The sequence below is a fragment of the Astatotilapia calliptera genome, chromosome 9, assembly GCF_964374335.1.
Source record: "Astatotilapia calliptera chromosome 9, fAstCal68.1, whole genome shotgun sequence".
NCBI lineage: Eukaryota > Metazoa > Chordata > Actinopteri > Cichliformes > Cichlidae > Astatotilapia > Astatotilapia calliptera.
Genome location: NC_137430.1, coordinates 21,069,101 through 21,088,774, shown reverse-complemented (window position 1 = coordinate 21,088,774; position 19,674 = coordinate 21,069,101). Strand labels below are relative to the sequence as shown.

The 19,674-nt window shown below is 38.1% G+C and overlaps 1 long non-coding RNA gene across 1 annotated transcript in view; it reads left to right on the top strand.

Annotated features, from left to right (window-relative positions):
* Nucleotides 1–726: 726 nt before the first annotated feature.
* Nucleotides 727–19,674, top strand: part of LOC113029811 (uncharacterized) — a 61,934-nt gene continuing 42,986 nt past the window's right edge. Inside the window, exon 1 of the long non-coding RNA XR_013911303.1 lies at nt 727–982. This is a non-coding gene — a long non-coding RNA (uncharacterized LOC113029811). The remainder of the gene's footprint in view (nt 983–19,674) is intronic.

The window sequence follows — 19,674 nt, the reverse complement described above, 5'->3', positions numbered from 1 at the left end:
CCAGAACACAAATTATCAAAGTCCTTGAGACAGAACAAAGTTTGAGGAAATGAATGATAGTACTTTAATAGATTAAAGAGGAATAAAGATGATTTTGCTCTTTAATCAACTTAGAGGTTATTAACAGATCGAGGAGATTACTTGTGTTAAGAACAGTCAATGGAAAATTGAAAATTATGTCTTGTGGGGACTCTCATTCTCTGCTAATTAAAAGTGGAGCCTTTTAGCCTAGGGTTTGAAATAATACGTTACAATTTGCCGGAATAATTCTTTTCATATGTCAATTGTCTTGACTAAAAGCAGGCCGAGGCATTGTTCTGAAAGGTGAGTACACATCAGTGCCAAGGAAGTCAGCTCCAACAAGAATCAGCAGTTTAATGAACATTTTTATTGGAACCTGCAGTTATATGTTTTTCACAGACTATCCAATTATATTATTGTGCGACCAGATCAGTTCATTCAGTCAGTTTATTATTTGGAAATCAAGTAAATTGCTGCCCTACTGAAATTCATATTACACCTTAGGCAAATATACACCTTTTAATTGATTTGGCAATGTTAGCCATTATGTATGAATTCCAGACTAAGGCAGATTTTTAGTGGCTGTTCATACACACTTTGGAAAATGTATACAGTCCTGTGAGAAACTAAGTATACCTTTGCTGCTTCTATAAAAGGTAAGGAGCAACCAGGTGCTGCTAATCAAATGCACTTGATTCATTGATCATCAAGCATCTCTAAAAGCAGACGTTTTGCCAATTTGCTTGTCTGGAACATTCAAGTGTTTGTTAACATAATGCCAAGCAATGATTGTAAAGAAGAAGCCATTGCCGCTCATTAGTCTGGGAAGGGTTATGGGGTCATTTCCAAACAGTCTATCATCAGTCTATCATCCTACAGTCAGAACGATTATTCAGAAGTGGGAAACAATCAACATTCATTATCTTGCCAGGAGTGGACATCTCAGCAAATTCATCCCAAGGTCAGTGAACTTGAAACAACCCAAGCCCTGTAGGCTTCAGTTAGCATGTTAAATATTAAAGTTCATGATAGTAAAATTTGGGAAAGTTTGAACAAGTTTGACTTGTTTGAAGAGAAAGCCTTTTTTCTCTAACAAGAACGTAGCTGCATAGCTTAGGTTTGCAGTGCCATTTGAAAAACCACAAGAATTCTGGAATAATGTCCTTTGAACAGATGAAACTTGAGCTGTTTGGCCATAATGCACAGCACCATATTTGGTGAAAACCAACCATGTCATTTCAGCACATATCACAGCACATAGCAAAACCTCACACCAGCTGCACAGTATCCTGGCACCTTGCAGTCATTAAGTTAACCGTGTACCCCTCTGTATACCAAAGCCATCTAGAGTCAAATGTGGAACCATGTGGATCATCTGGGTCATGCAATAGGATAATGACTCCAAACACAGCAGCAAGTCTACTACAGAATGTCTGAAAATAAAAAGAAACAAGGTGTTGCAATGGCACAGTCAAAGTCTAGACTTCAACTCTGACGAATGCAGTAGCGGGACCTTATGAGAGTTGTGGGTAACAATCTAGCTATTTAATAACCACACCTCATATGAATGCACATAAAATGTAAAGAGTTTTGCTTCATTACTGCAGGTAAGGAAAAGCAAAGATTTGATATATTGCGCTATAAAATTATATGTTCCCGCTCCATTTAAATATTTCAGTAAGGCATGATGGTGAACGAGCACAAGAGGGCCCTAAAGCTTCAACATCTGAAGGCCATATTAAAGCACCTATACATTCATAGTCACAGCACATGTGTTTTCACTTAATTAGTTCTCTTTTCATCTCCGTATGCATGTGTACAGCTCTTTCGCATTCCTTCTTCTTGCAGCAGTTACAGATAACATTTTACAAGGTTGTCTGTGTCTTTAATTAATATTTTTTGACATCAAATAATCCCCAGCACAGCAGAGGTCTACGTAGCCTTTAACTCTACTTGGCGTTGGTGGAACAGAAAGAACATGAAAACCTTCCAGTTATTCTGACTTAGTATTCACACTTGTCCAACTGTTTGCCTAGTCACATAACTTAGCTACTTTAATTTGATGCTTTGAATTGGTTCAAGGACAACTGAAATCCAATACAAAGTGTGCATAGCTTCTTTCGCTTGAGTATGATTGATTGCATTGATTGTCCTTGGCAGTTTAACTGGAATTTTGCCAGTTATGACAGAATTTGGCAACATTCGCAATGTGAAAAGAAAATCTCCCGAACTAATGTTGTTTATTTTCTTCATATATGTGGTTCTGTTGTGAGAAATTGTTTAACTTAGCAGATGTGTTTGAAACAGTGATGTAATCGCCTGTTAAAGCCTGATCACAGTATAATAGCAAAAACAGCTCTGCATCAATGGATGCTGGTATTGTTACCACATACAATAAAAGACAGGTCAGAGTGTCTCTCATGAAGCAAAATATATGAATTAAATCTACTGGTCTTTTTTTCTTATGCAATAACATTTGACTGTCAGCTAATCAGGTTAGTGAATGGTTGTAAACCGACTACCCACAGCATCCTGGAGTGTCACATTCATCATATCTCAGTCCCTGATGTCAGCATTATGAACCTATGATACGAGCACTTGACTGTCTGCTCACGTTGCTGGTATGATGAAAAATGGAGCTCAGAGCAAGGGGTCAGGAGTCTGAGTTGTCCTTGGAGTATATATATTTTCTTGATGTTTTTAACTCTTCTTTCTAATATCAAGAATATTTGATTCATTTCATTTTGTTCTAATGATAATGTAAAACTATTCTGTCAGATATTCTAACATGTTCAGGTGCTTAAAAGGAGTGTGACCAGCTAATGATGAATTTCTTGAACATTGACACAACTTTTGATTTTTTTGAACTGCTTTTCAACAAAGAATAGAGAATCTGCACAAAGAGGTCTGCTCTTTGTGCAGATTTTAAGCTTTGCTCTCATCTTTGAGGTAACAAAGAGTCTCTTTCCTCATTAGGATAGAAATGTGTTTCACTGTGTGTGACAGTAGCCTAAGGTTTCTATTGTTAACTCATAATTATGTGACAATGTATTTCTGTTGCAGAATAACAGAAAAGTAATATAACGAGGAGTACAACAAATTACTTTCTCCAGGTAGTAATTTTATGCTCTACCTTTTAAAAAAAAAGGTATCAGCAAATATTTAACAAATTACTGTTTTTGTGTCAGAATCCACAAACAAACATTTTTCCTTTACACATGCTAGTCACCAAGCTAATGCATACAGCAATATTATGATGTTGCAACATTTAGCATGCTATTCTACTAGGTTTACTTTGTCCACAAATAAGAGCGCTGGGCTTACTTTCATTCAACTCAGAAAGTTAGCTATGGTAGCCTATTAGTTGCTAACCCTTTAAATAGTAAATTAGCAACAAACATGATTGCGCTGCTCTTCTGACGCTTATTTAATTCAGGATCCAGGGGCGCTTTAGCCTAAACCACAGAGTACACCAGGCCAGTCTGTCACAGAGAAACAGGCAACCATTCATATTCGCATTTGCAGCCTTTTGCAATTATCCTTTTACTTTAAAACAATATACTAGGACTTGGGGGACACAGGTACCTAGGTTTGCTAGGCATTTGACCTTGACCTTCATTGTTAGCGATTGAAAATCTTGAAAAGAAATGACATGAAACTATAGAGAGTAATATTTCATATAAAAGGGCATGGAGAGAGCTGTACAGCGCACTTTTTATTTTTTTAGTATGACACCCAATGTTACAGTGACACAATAACAGGCTGATGTCATCAGATTGTAATAAAAACATAAAACATCACATTTTTAGTAAAGCCCTTGCCCTTCTGACAGGAGTTGTGTCCTCTGTCAGCTCTTGTTTTCATTAGTGATAATGATGAAGATAACAACGCCTGCAGTTCCTTTCGGTATTACGAAATAATCAGGTTACTAATAATCAAACTGCATATTTTGTTCTTGTTTTGTTTGGTTGCTTGATAAAGCAACAGCAGACCTTGCATGCTGTTACATTACGGGTTGAGTACTATGCAAACAGTTACCAATACTGAAGCCCCTCTCCACTGTGTCCAACATATATTTATTGCCCTGGCTGTTGTCCATTACATGTCTTTGGAGGGCATATTTGGCATAACAGGGACTTCATGTACCAAAAGGCAGAACCTGCCACTCGTACAAACCCGACTTGCTGCATATCTATATATACCAAGTATTTCAAAATTGGCCAAAATGGACAATTGGGCAATCAACAGAGCACTCTTGTGGCCAAATACCCTAACTACAGTAGCCAAATCCACCACGTGTCAAAACGCTATGGAGAAAAGTCACATGCTTCTACATATGATTGCTATCAATTTCAGTCAAATCTCCCAAAATACTCAATATCAGGTACATGTCCTATAATGTGATATTCCTAGTGCAAAAACCATGAAGGATGTAAACAATATACTAGAGTATGACGCCGTCTCCTCCTAATTAAACTCATGGGACACGTGTACTTTAGCAAAGATAATCCCACAAGATTTACAGTAATCTTTATATCCATCATATTCACGATATTGGTAAATTGACTCTTATAGAGAGGTTCTGACTTACGTTTTCCCAGAGAAAAAAAAACGTGCCTAATGGTCATTGCACTTGTGGTACTGGTGGACTGTTGTAAATCATGGGACATAACCAAATCCAGCAAACACTGAGAACAAAGTGGAAAACCCGTTGATGCATAAGAAAATTACCTCTATAATCATAAAAATGAAAACCAAAATATGAGGAGACTTTCTGACACATTTTATTGGCATGTCCTGGAAAAGTACTGTCCTTCTGTGTGACTACAATTCCATCCATTTGTCAATAATAAAATGTTAGTGGAATTTGAGTGGAAGTTAGTGGCCAGACCAGGGAGCACTAGGATGCTGATTAAAGTTGCTGGCAACAATGTGGGAACCATTATCTGCAAGAGAGGTGAGATGGAACAGCCCATTCAGTAAATGGTGTCAACGACGTGCCAGTTAACCCTGCTTTACTTCAACCTTAATTTCACGAATCTGTCTAGCTGCCTGTCTATTAGCAACCCAAAAGAAAACTCAAAATGAAGAATAAAAACTGAATGCAGTGATTTGCAAAGCTTTGAAAAGGGGTCAGACTCAAAAGACAGCGTCAGTACACTGACTGCAGTTTTAAAGGATTAATTGAACAGGCAACTGGAATGATTAGAGAGCAGGTAAGTGACTCGGGAGTGGTAACTGGCTGCTGGCCAAAGTAAATGCAGAGTAGAGAGGTCAGGCAGGTTTCCAGGGAGGTAAGGTTGATCGCTGGGAAGAGTAGGCAGGCAGATGTTTGGCTGAATATTCAAGCTGAGCTCCTTGAGAATGCAACGAGGTCAGAAACTAGAAATGCAAGTAGGAGGCAGACAGAAGCAAGGTTATCAAATGCAAGTAGCTAGAATATGAGGTTAAGAGAGCCTAATTACCACCATGGTTGGCATAGACATTTGGTGAAGATCTGCAGCTTCTCCAGCTACTAGATACTCCAGCTAAAGAGAGCTGAAACAGGTGTGGAATGATAACAAAGAGAGAGTGTCCAGCCTAAAGGTGGACCAGGAAAGCACCAGGCTACAACTCTGCCTAAACTGAGAATGGACTTAAAGAAAATGAGTGAGAGAGGAAAATAACGGAACCAAAACCTCAAACTAAGACAGATATTTTATTCACACTAGAATATAGAAAAGTGTTCAAACTGAGAAAATGTACCATTTTAAGAAAAATATGCATGTGTTTAGATTTTGATGCTTCACACAAATCATTTAAAATACAAACATAAATATCCAGATTTGTATTTGTGAGCTAATCACAGCTTGTAAATGGCTAACCAGACATCAAATAATATACACCAAATGCATATCCCAACATACATGATCATTGTAAACAAAATCACTAAGACAGCCCAAGATCCCATCACATATGTATCACTAATACAATAGATCAAGAAGAGACAGGGTTTAAAATTAACTATATTTTAGCAACAACTGTTGCTGTCTGTTTGAAGATTTTATAGTTTTAATAGTACTTTGAAGTTTATTCCAAATCTGTGGGCTTCTACTGATCACACTAAAACTTTAGTTTTTAGTTTATGTTTCTTCCCCCTCAGAAGTTTTTTTGTGAATGAAATTATAAATTGGAAAAAAGTATTTTCTTGAGTCTAAAAACTACATTATGGGTCACACAAGAATATGGAAGATGTTACATTCAGTTAACTTTAGAACTTTATAACCATAACAAAAAGAACCAGAGGGAGCATCTACCTTGGACCATGATACGACTCTCATAACGTTCTTTTGTAAAGTCTGTAATCTCTCAAGAAATGTAGCATAAGTATTGCAGCATATTACACTGCAATAATTTTAATGAGGCTCAAACAAAGAAATTGGTATAAAGTAATTAAAGTAAAAATAAACCAACATATTTAGATCACTTAAAATTCAGGCAGGCCCTTTCAGCAGCTGAACTATTAAGCCAATCTGTTAGAATAGCTGCAATATGTGTTTTTGTATTGTGTTGCTGAAATATGCAAGGCCTTCCCTGAAAAAGACATCGTCTGGATGGAAGAATATGTTGCTCTGAAATCCGTATGCATTGCAAGCTGCCAATTCCACAGCCACTAAAGCACCCCTGTACTAGAGATGCAAGTAAGAAGTGAGAGCTCATAAAAAGCAGGATGATCTTTCTCCTCTTTAGTCTAGAGGATGTGGAGTCCATGTTTTTCAAATATAGATTTGTCTGAACACTTTTACCCTTCTCTTTAGTGCATTTTTAATGAGCTCTGGCTCAGAGAAGATGGTCATTTTCTGAATCTTGTTCACATATGGCTTCATTTTTGCATAACAGAGCTTTAACTTGCATTTGTATATAGCATGGCAAATTCAGTTCACAGATAATGTTTTGATCATGGGTTGTTACAAATGCTAGTACCAATATATTAGCTAATAGTTGGCCATTATGTAGCAAAATAGCAACAAATTAATAGAAAAAAATTAATTAAAAGTAGCTTAAATGTCTTGTGCAGTCTAAGTGCAATCAGGCTAAAATCGAAACGTAAAACAGCTCTGGCTAAAATGTGATTCAAATGTAGGTCTTTATATTTGATGGATTGTTCAGTGAAGGGTACCAGTAGAACTAAATAATAGCATTTTTAATGGTTGACACTGTTTTCAGTAAAGGACTACTTTCATATAAGTTAAAAATAGAAAGCGAGAGAAAAACTTTGGAGGATTTTCAATATTCTGCTCTTGTTTCTTTGATATTTTGAATTTTAGTTCATGTAACTCTCGAGTTGAGTCAAATATAACAATTTAATAATATTTGGAAAGTTCTGCAGAATTCTGGAAACTAAAAACTGATCAGTAAGACCAAAGCAAAGCAAAAGCGTTCGAGAGCTACATGTTTGTTCAAGCACAAGCAACAAGTATTTTGCATCTGTCCCTGAAACTCCCTAGAGGAAAGGACACTTTCCATCTCACCATTTGCACTTACGTGATGTGTTTGGAAGATGTCAGACATCACACTTCTTGAATGAGACACTTTGATGCATCATCTCAAAAGAACGCATGTTTTCATTTGCATATGTCACTCTCTGCAAATCACATCATCCTAAACCTTGAGCAGCAAGGTAATTACAAATAAGACCTGACAAGTCGTGATGTATGCATATAAACATCAGTCTCCAGTGTGCCACCATGATACAGGGTGTATAGTCCCCTTTTCCCTCAGTGAGCCAGCCATCCATGACATGCATCACACAGTCACTGGCAGGTGCAGAAATGCTCTACTTTTGATCTCTTCACGGAGTGCCTCTCTATGACTATCTCAAGCTCTCTGCCTTTGATTTATTTGGTGTTACACTGTGGAATCCATCTAAGTCTATCTATTGCATGGTTTTCCTTGTGATTTCAGATCATTGTGGTGGAGAGCAAACAGGCCCAGTGTAGCAGTATTAAAGCGGTTTACACCTACACCTTTTCCTACACAGAGTTATGCTGTGAGAATTTAAAATAGCCATTTGTGTAGGCATTTCTGAGCAATGCTGTGTTTGAGTGGGTTAATGCAGGGAACCTTCCAAAAACATCAATTTAACAGACTAATTCTGGGTAACTTCCTTTTCATAATTGAACAGCTGGACATGATTAGCTTGGTTCATAATATTTAAATGAATGTGTCCTGCATGTAATTTTACAGTAATAATCAAATGATATTTTTACATTCCGAAGAACTGAAGAATTTTTACGAAGCGTGGAATAACATCAAGACAAACAAAACACGTTTTGGATGTGTAAATTGTAAGGGTTTTATTGATTCTAATGCTTAAAAAGCCATCCACTGGGTGGGTTTAGTTTCATAAAGAGTGCAGATGGTGTCTGTTTTGGCCCCTGAAACTGGTGTGAAGCAAATGAACATTTGGATGATGACTTTTGTTGACTTTGAGGAAGCTGCCAAAACTGAGCAGACCCAAAAAACTGCAGAGGAAGTAATGTGCAGAGGGGTGCATTACCAAGTAAATTTGACATACACTTTCTTTGCATTAGAAGGTTGCGGAAAAACCATTAAAAAGCCATTTAGAGATAATGAGTTTCACAAAGGTGGGTACCAATTTTCTTTTTTTCATCAGGCCTTGTGCGCTATTCTATAATAATGTGTGACTGACGCGCCATTTAACTCCTCTTCACACAGCATGACTTAACAGTGAGCTGCCCATTTCAGTTAAGGGACACAGGTCATGGAGTTCAATGGATAATATAGAATTTAGAGCAAGCACTTGGCGATGGTGGGGAGGAAAAACTCTCTCTCCAGAGAAAAATACAGGTTTCGGGAAGGGCCATGGTCTGCCATGACTGTTGGCTGACTAGGACTAGGGGAACGTGACTCAGGAAGGAACAGCCATCTGTCACAACTGGTGATGGGAGGAAGGCTATTAGATTCCCACTGGTCCAGTCCATGCTGCAAACCACTGCGCCTGGCAATTGCAAGACTAACAGTAGTCTAGTCTAATGGCAATTTAAACTCCCTTGTGGACACACTAGTATGTAGTCTGTTTGAAGAGCACAGTTGATGTGCTGGTCCCTTAGTTATGCTGCAATAGACGTAGGCTACCAGGGGGATTCCCATGATGCATTGAGTTTTTTCCTTTCCAGTCACCTTTCTCACTCATCTCTGGCTCTCTTCCACAGCATGTCTTTTATCCTGTCTTCCTTCTCTCACTCTAACCGGTCCCAGCAGATGGCTCCGCCCCTCTCTGAGCCTGGTTCTGCTGGAGGTTTCTTCCTGTTAAAAGGGAGTTTTTCCTTCTCACTGTCACCAAAGTGCTTGCTCATAGGGGGTCGTATGATTGTTGGGTTTTTCTCTGTATCTATTATTGTAGGATCTACTGAACAATATAAAGTGCCTTGAGGCGACTGTTGTTGTGATTGGGCACTATAAAAATAAAATTGAATTGAATTGGTCGCATAGTGACTGTGCAAGCAATAGGTGGATGCCTCCACAGAGCTTTGTGGGGGCTTTGCTGAAATTTACAACACACATAGAAGTGGAATAAAATGCAATCTAGGTCTGAAGTAGTATTTGCCAAATAAAATACATTCAGCAATAGCCTAATTAAATTAGCTTCATGATCAGCTGTTTAGAATAGATTCAAATGTACCAAGCTTAAAAGCATATTCATGCATTTGTAGCATCCCAGTGCATTGGATGAGTGCTGGCATGGCTTCAGGTTTTTGCTTTTTTTGTTTCTTGTCTTCATCTTCTTTTTTCTGTTGCGCTTTAGGACTGTTGAGGGGTGTGTGTTCATGTGTGTGATGGGTTTTTGCCTCAAAGACAGTACAGAAGTTGCACAGCGATACAGATGGGATTTTTACCCTCGCTGTCTCCGATATTCAGACACAGTCCTGCTTAAATTTATAGAACATAACAATGTGAAACACATCAAGTTAAAGCCTAAATATGTTTTCATCTGTTATAATGTATTCATAACAGCATGAAAAATCTGATTGCAAATCATTTTAATTACAGCCAAGAGATAAACTAAAAAGGCTTTTGTGAAAATATAATAAAATCCAAATAATCAGAATTTCATCATCTTCAGTTTGCCGGATTATAATTTTCAGCTTTTGGAAAGGATCAATAATTGCCCTGCAGGTAATCGCATCAAATGGCCTCATTAGGGTTTCGACTGATATTGCCTTTGCTTTGGAGCAAATCTCTTTGCATCTCCAGTTTTTCCCTGTTCTGTCTTTTGTTAGTCTTTTGATGCCAAGGAAATTTCCAAACAAATATTTGTGCATGCCACGCATCATTTTTCGATCTATGTGAACAAATTTTATCAAAATGAAAGAGAGAGGGAGAGATATTTCCTTATCTGTCACTTGTGAAATTGACAGTTAAAGTGTATAATTTTAACGTTTTAACCACACTGAAGGATAGAAAGTATCCTGCCTTTTCATCTTTTCTCATGTCGCTCTGCTTCTTGTGCTCAGATCATTGCTAGCGAAGAAAAAAACGCTTGCTTGTAAATGAAAGACTCTTCTTTGTGAACAGAATCAGGAGAAAACAGCACCACGAGCCCTTTCTTCTTATCTGTTATTTTGAGTGCAGAACAAATTTTTTTTTGCTGTGTTTGTGTAGAGTGCATGGCCTGTAAATTATTTTTCTGATCAGTTAGGTTTATAGGTATAATATTATATAATAATGACAAGAAGATTACCTCACTAAAAGTCCTTAAAACTAGATTTAAACGAAAAATAAATTTCCTGTCTCTTAGGAAATCTGTATTTGCTTGGTTGATTATTTCTTCTTGTAACAATGCCTCTTGGCAATAAATCTTATACTATTGGAAATCCTGTTTATTTCCACTTATTGTGTCACATTTGTAAGGAAAATGCATTTGTAGGTTAAGCAGCAGACTATGAAAAATTTACCAGATCTTCTCTGCCAATGCCAAACAGCTTATTCTATACTGACTGTTGTTTGGTGTCGTTTACTGGATTGGATGATTGAAGTCTGAAGAAACCAGACATATTGGCAATTTAACAATTTAACAAACAGAGGCCTGAGGAGCATGTGGAAGAACCATACGCAACTACAACAACCTGGCACCTCCTCCTCATGCTGGTCACCAGTTTGGTCACACGCTGCTCGGGCATCCCATTCTTCAACCAGCATTTGTCACATATCAGCCAATGTGGTTGTTTTGGTCACTCAGGCATAGCAGCACCCACAAGCGGATTCATTAAGGTTGAGGTCAGGACTGCAGGCAAATGGGGGTAGTCTCTGATAAACCCCTCTCTATGTGTTTAAGTGTTGTCATCTTGGAGGATAGAGTTCAGTCCCAGACTGTGGAGATATGGGATTACACCGGTTACAGAATGTCATTTCGATATCTCTCTGCATCGAGATTCCCTCCAATGATGACAAGCCTTGTTTTTCCAGTGAGGGAGATGCCGCCCTACACTATTATACTGCCTCCAGCAAAAGCTGTTACCTTATCGGTGCAGCAGTCAGTATCTTTTCTACCCTACAGTCCAGCTGCTATAGACAGAATCTGGACTCCTTGCCGAACAAAACGTTACTCCAGATGTTCAGGTTCCACTGCACATGTTGCAGACCAGTGCAAATGGACCTGATGGTGAAGGGCAGTGATGGCAGGCCCTGTGAGACTGGAGGCTGGCTGTGTGCAGTGTGTTCCAGATTGTCTGGGTAGAGAGCCATTAGCCATATTGTTCTGCAATGCTTTAGAAGACTGCGTACGGTCTCTAAGTGCTGACAGGGTGAGGAAACGGTCTTCTTGTAGTGTTGTCTTCTTACGACGCCAATTATATGGAACTTGGTCTTCATAAAATGATTAAAAAATTGAATTGCATACTGCGAAGATATGTGAATGTAACCTTGAGTACAGTTTCTGCCTAATGCATTTTCATTCTTTTAGTGGTGGCTCTTACGCCTCTGTGCACCTCCACGATTACCCCCACTTTATTGTTTGTTTTATCATCATTATTAACCTGTTCTCTCGCTCTGTCTTTTATCCCTGCTAATCACTGGGTGGATGAGGTCTCTTCTCCATCAGCACCTACCTTTGTGTTTAGTTGCTTTCTGCAGTGTTATCCAGTAAATAATTAATTTTAGGTTATCAAAATGTATTGGAACTGTAAAAGCTTTGTGGAGTCATATATGCTGGCTGCTTTTGAACCATAAGCTCAGATGGTGAAGCCAGGTCCGAACTCCCAAGGTACTCAATATTTAAGCTTTTGCTTGTTAATATTGTTGGCTTATAAATTTCGCAATGGATCAAATGTTGTTTTCAAACCTTTTGACTGAAAGCCCAAAGTTTTAACAAAAATGGAAAAAATAATACCTGGAAACGGAGCATTTAATTAAACAGATGTTGTTGTTGTTAATTTGACTTGTGATTTAGAGATTCAATATAAATATCAATTCTAACCATGCAAGTGAGGTAAAAAATGTTTTGTCTGGATAAAAGTAGGGATTTTGCTTCAAGGATCAGTGGCACCTGCTCCTCACACTTCAGAGTTCTGACTCAGATTTGGTGTCTGCCAACTCATGAGGGTTGTATCTGGCTCTTCAGCTGCTAAATGCTTCAATATGTTCTTTATTTTGTTAACTCTGCCTCTATGTTGTTTGATCTAAAGGTACAGAGAGTAATTCTATGAGGTTATTTAATGCAAAAAAGTATCATGTAATCATAAATAAAGAACAGAACAGTTACATTACATCTTTAAACATTCTCATGAACTTATAACGAATCTATTAAAAAAACATTGGAGGAGGTTTACAATGTTCCCTCACCATATTTGAATGCAGAGGCTGGGAAGGACTAATTGTAGTTTTACTTATGTGGCTAAAGACCTACAAAATATAACAGTATGCTAGAGGAGAAAAGTAGAGAGCTCACAGGTATTCGTGTGAGGTGGATGGACATTTGAACTCTACCTGGACCTTTAGACTCAAGATATGAAGCATTATACATAAGTGTTTTCTTTGAAGAATTGGTCCCCTTCACTAAAGAAGAAGAAAAGTGAAGGAAAGAGTCAACGACACTGGCATCTTACTCAAATGTTGTCCTGTTCCTTCTCACCTCAAGCCTCATCTTTTTTTTTTCAGCTCTACATTTTCACAACTTCTTCCACACTAAACTCAGGTTGGTAGAGTTGTTGTTGGGTTAGTTCTTAGTTTCACTGCAGCATGTGTTCATTAAAAGCTACACTTCAGCTATTAGCAGTGACTCATGGCCAAAGTAGCCATCCATTTTACTTGAATCCTTGAATCTCTTCCTTCCTAAATATGTTCGTTCTCTATTTTCTTACCATGTGAACTTCATCTTCCTCCGTCTCTTCCTCACTTCTGCACCAAAAACTGTGACAGTTTTATAGATATTTAATACCAGTAATATATCCACAAGCAGAACAAGCTGAAAACAGACAGGTTAACTGATTTTTAATTAAGTGAATATCACTTTTAAAATCCCGGTACAAGCGAAGGATGATAGGTGTTTGTATCATCTCTGCACTTTTAGACCCATTTAGCAAAAATCAACCTGTTGAAAAGCTCTCATAGCTTTTCATTGTGACTCAAGACAGTTATGAGATGCCAGGAATTTCTCACCCAACAAAACTAGAAGTTTAATACATCAGTCTGCTCTTCATTTTATGCAATTAATCACAGCTTGTGAATTTTCCTTTTACTCATATAGATTAAATAAAATTCAGGGGCATCACGTGGATCACATGGGTTAGCAGGCAGTTTGAATATGTGCTGATAACATAAAGATTTTTTTTTTTAACTTCTTACCTTTTTGAAAATGCATCTCAAACTCTGCATGGTGCAGCTAGCATAGGTTGCTAACTTCCTGCTCCATTAGCAGCTAGCTTTAGCTTAAAATTGAACAAGACTCATTCTAAAATGAAAACAAAATGAGCTAGAAAGCCTCCTTGAGAGATTTTTTTTTTCAACTTTGGCACAAATATCCACCTGGACTCAAGGGTGCAAGTGTCATGTAGGATAAAATGATAAACTGATGATATTTTCTACCTAAAAGGTCAAAAGCTATTCCTTTCTAAACCATTAAAATGGCAACCTTTCAACTCAGAAACAGACAGGAGTGATAATGACATATGCCACATGTTGTTGGACACTGAAGCATGTGAAAGATTTTTTTCTGTTTGGTGCATGAGCTTTCACACTAATACAACAGACCAACAGCTGAGGTGGTAATTGCAGTTAATTGTGTGGCAATAAGTGGTGAAGCTTGAATAACGTAAAAAGAAATGCACTGTACATTGAAATCTATTTTTGTCTTTGGAAGAGAAAAGTCGCACGATAACAGAAGACATTAAGGTGTAACTGATGAGCTGTAGAACTGGATTTGAGCAGAATTTAATGGCCAGAACAGGGAGCACTGGGATGCTAATTAAGATTGCTGATGACAATGTGGGAACGATTATCTGCAACGGAATTGAGACCTATTCAGTAAAGTGCCAGTTCACCGTGTTTGACTTCGACACTGATGTCTTTGCACATCTGTCTATCTATTGATCTATCGATGATCTATCGAGCAGCTGCTTTTATTGAAATCTCAAATCGATAATGATGATAATTATGTCTTACAATTACACTGACACAGGCCCACGTAGATGACCGTGACTGATAACGGTGCAGACTCTGGAGACAAACACACAAATCCACATATGGTGCACTAAATAGCACCGTGAATCTCAATTAAGCTACACAGCTGGGATCTTTTGCCATGCAACACCCACCACGCTGGACATTTTGAATTATGGCTTTAAACTGCAGGACAGAGATCTAAAGGATGAATAATGTCAAGATGATATTTTGTTAGCTTTATCATCAGTGCTATTTTCAAATCAGTAAATTATTTTAAATATTAAACACAATTATATTGTATTTATTTACATGCTGGCCTTTCCTTTATATGACTAACACTTGCAGCCTTGCACATGTGCGTATGCACACTGTTCATGTTCTCCGCAGACTTTAAAATTAATGTGCAGTTGCATTAAAATCACAGGATTAAAGAAAATACACAGAGATGAAGAGCAGAGGAATAACATTCCCATTGTCACCTCTGCTCTCTGTTTGACCATGAGTGTTTGTGGAAGAGATAAGTGAACTGAAGATAACCTTATTGGAGTTTATCACAACTTGAATCAGTTATTGGCAATCTATCAGCGTGACAATGGGACCAACGGACTATCGAGATTGCACATCCCCTAGAACTGGCAGATGTGCAAAGCCAAGAAATTTATGCTTTGGCAGTGACAGATTAACAGCAAACAGCGTTAATGAGATGGATTGGTTCCCAGTAGAAGGTTTCTGCACATGATAGCACAGGGGGGGAAGGAGCATTTCAAGATTCTTGCCTTTAAGTTGATGCTTTCAGGAGAAAAGCTGCATTATCACCAACATAATACAGACATCTCCAGGAATTCCCTTCAAATGTTCTGCACACCGATGGGCTTATTAGAGGGGAAAGAAGAGACACAGAGGACGCAGCTCCTTTGATTATTTTTTACCAAAACCTACTCTGTTAGTGTGAGCTGCTGTCAAACAGGCCTCAAAAGCAAACGTGCACAGCAGGAAATCTGAAACTGTGCAAACATTAGTGGATTTTACGGTTGTAATGTGAAAGCCAGAATACTAATATAGCTTTTAATATTTATATATCCCTTTTGAGATAATGAGCTTTTAAACACAAGTTTTAATATGAAATGTGTTAGATTTTAATCCATTTCTTTGGTATTTATATCATATTCACAAGCACCGTAGGCTGATACTGCGTTAAGCAATAAGGTAACACTTTAGAGGTTTGGCATATATTTCTTGGGAGTCCCTGCATGCGGCCTGAACTGGTTCAACACGTTATTAATGCACACGCAGCAAGTAGACTGATGATGCTCAGTCTGCTCTGAAGATTATTGTGTGCTTGTCTGTGCTTTATTGTGTTGTGCATACATTTCCTGTGAATCAGTGGGCTGTGATGAAGGTTTGATTGGCTTCTGTCTGCCAGCTCCTTCCTGTCTTGATGATGAGAAATGAGTCACATGCATGTACACATACAAACACACACACACACATCCATGCACACACACACCACACACACAATGGACAATTTATACCCTGTATCAGTGTGTTAGATAATTGTTAACTTTATTTATTACTTTTATGATGGGCTTAAGATTAGCAACTCCATATCTCTCAAATTTGGGACTGCATTCTTTTTAACTAAGTCTGCATGAAGGACAAAACAAACTTTGCCCTGTGCACTGAACATTAACACATTGTACACGTTCAAACTGGAAAAAGTCTTTTGCTACTACTCGGCTTCTCTCTTTAAGCGTTATCACAGCGGATCATCTGCCTCTGTTACACCAACCGTCTGCACAGCATCCATGAACCTTCTCTGTGGTCTACCTGCCTGGTACCTCCATCTTCCTTTGTCCAGTATATCTACTATATCTCTGGACATCTATTCAGTGATCTTCTTCTCATTCACTCACATGTATTTTGTCTCTCCTTCTACTGAATTTCATTCCTTTTCTATCCAGACCATACTTCCACCTCCTTCCTACTCTCACTACAGATCAGATGGCCAGCAGCATGATAGTCCATGCATCAGCATGGCAATATGATAAATGTAGCAGTGATTGATGGGCCTTTAGGTGACTAGATTATCAAACAGCTAATTGTGTGTTGCTGCTAATATTTCCAGTTCTAAATCAACCACATTTTTATTTTCGAACACAAAATTAGTGAAATCCATCACATGGGGAAAATGTTAACAATTTCCTATTTAAAAAGGTGTTTTGGAAGCAAATGCTTATTAATTCCTACCCTTATCTAACTCGTATATATCTCTAATCTTATATATGTTTTGATTATCCAATCAAAATTATGTACATGTACTATAAATAAATATCCTTATCTTCTACAGTCCCATGTCATATTAATGTATACATTTATATGCATGGATCTATAATGATTTAAAAGCATTTCTTTTTAAAATACGTAATAATCCATTTTTAATGTATAGTACTGCCATATAAATATTACATTATATGGTATATTATATTACACCCCACTCCATCTATATAATGCATTTATTTGTAAATTTTTCCAAATTTTTCTCTAAATTCACCTCCTCCCCCCTTTGTCAACATTTAAACATCGAAATTAATATTAGAGAAACTTTGTTCGCAATTGGCTGCTTTGGCAAGGAAGTCCAATCTAGGAGCCCTCAGACTTGCAACAGACAACAGCCAATTCGTCGAAGTTTCTTCTGTAGCCAGAAGATATCTGGCCCATAATTCTAATTAAACCTGACAGTCACTGTTTACAGCTGAATGCAGCTGTACTGAAAAAGGGAATGTAAAACTGAATCAGCATGAGATTATAGGCAGCGGTTATCAGATCTATTTTGGCACACATCATCACTCTTTTGCTCTTCACATGGACTATTTACCAGCATGCAACCAAGGCCTGCTCAACTGTGATATTTCAGCAGCATTCAGACAACCAGCAGTTCATAAAAGAAGGCCAAAAAGATTCTCAGATTCTACATAGTCACATGCAGAATCTCTTTATAGAGATCATACCCGCTGACAGGCTTTGTACGTCTAATGATATGTTGTGTGGGATAAAAGGAAATGACACAAGATGTGGGAACAGTTGTAGTAGTTTAGAGTAGAGAGAGTACATTGACAGACAATGCAGTGTTTTTTTTCTGCAGGGAGTTTTGAAATATAACTGAGATTTCAATGACTAAAGTGTGCAACACTGGATTTGAGGGGTGAACAATAAGCAGCTTGACTGTCGAGTTAGCAGTGGCAAACTTTCAGCTGACAGAGTTGGAGGCTCTGCTGTACATCCACTGCTTTTATTTTGATACGATTTCCACTGATCGGTGCTACGTCCAACCCCACAGAGTCCACATAGTTTAGCTAATGGGACATCTCCCTCCTCTTGATTCTGCTCACTCAGCACATTGTGATCTTCCTAATTGAATAATCAATAATGTAATGAACACTGCAGGATACACTTAGAAACTGCTGAAACAATATAACCATGTAAAGAGTGGATACAGAGAGATCTATAGTTGGTGTCTGGCCGGCTCCCAGCAGCAATCTTACTATATAACATGAAAATTCCCCCTTTTTTTGTTCCTCAAGGACTCATTCACTACCTAATTTTCTCTTTTGTTATCTCACGTTTAGTTGAGCCTTTCAAAGCAGTGATTCAGATTCTAAGCTTTCCGGTTGTAAAATACTCAAACCATTTTTCATGGTCATATCTGAAGAGCGCAACAATTGGTGGTTTCCTGTGCAGAATATGCACTACATTTTAAGTTCACCTCTTTATTTGTTCTTCTGTAATTTAGGGGATATTCAGCTTTCCTGGGTTAGTAGAGTGAACATGTTGCTAAGTGCTGAAGCCCAAGAGTACATTTTAAGTGAGAAGTGGGCTGTGGAAAGTGGAGTTGGCGTGGACCAGCTGTGGCTATGAAAAGCACAAGACCATGGTAGACAACAGTCTAAACACAAATTTTCTTAAAGTTTGCCAGCAAATGTTAAGAAATAATTCACAGCAGGTTGCGATATATTATTATGACATCACAGTGAGGTGTTGATCAGCCCAAATCCCTTAGCTTTTATTAAGCAATTACCAGGTATGGTAATATGGAAGTTTTACACAGCCCAAGGAAATGTTAAATTAGCATATATATTGTAGACGTGTTCCAGTTTTTACTGCTTTTATTAACTTGTACACATAAGCATTCATAAAACAGGGCTCTTACAAAGTAATAGCCCCTTCTGGGTGACTGCACATAGTAGGCTTGGGAGACGTGGTTACAATAGTCAACCAGCCTGAGTCAGTCGAACAGCCAGTATATTTGTGGAGATGTGTGTGCTCAGCTGCCTGGAAAACTGCCTATATGGCTCATACTTTTTGTTAGGTTAAGTTGTATCGCCTGCTGTGGCAAAGATCTTTGCTCACTTTCTCCGGTCCTGCTGTTTTAGTTGCCAATATCTCTTAAGATATGTTTTGCACTTGTGGCCACTTATGGCCGTAATCTTTTTTGTGTCTGTGTAAAGATATGTATCAGATAGTTTCAAAATTGTGGTCCTTCAGAGGCAATAGAGAGTTTGTTTCTGTTGCAGTCTTGCGTATTTGACACTGTAGGGCAGTGACTGATGCCCTCTGGCTCTTCTGTGTACCTGTAACAAAAAGCAAATGAGAATTATTCTTTTTGAGCTGTAGTGTTGCCCATTAAAAGCCAAGATGGCCAACAAACGAACCTATTTATATAGTTATATCTTTCGATAGAGAAAACAGGGCAGAGAGGGTTGTCAGGATTGTCATACGTTTCTCTTCTTGTGCTCTGTTTATTGGTCTCATGTGGGTGTTTTAATTTCTTTGTATGCTCATGGAAAGCTAGTGTTGCATACTCTCTCAGTAACAAAAAATTAGTCATTTTGCCTGGTGTGTAGCTGAACATCAAACAGCACTTAGTATCCCCTTTGCTTACTATCCCCTCCAGACTGTTAAGATACAGCACTCTCTTTGTGCTTTGATGTTCAA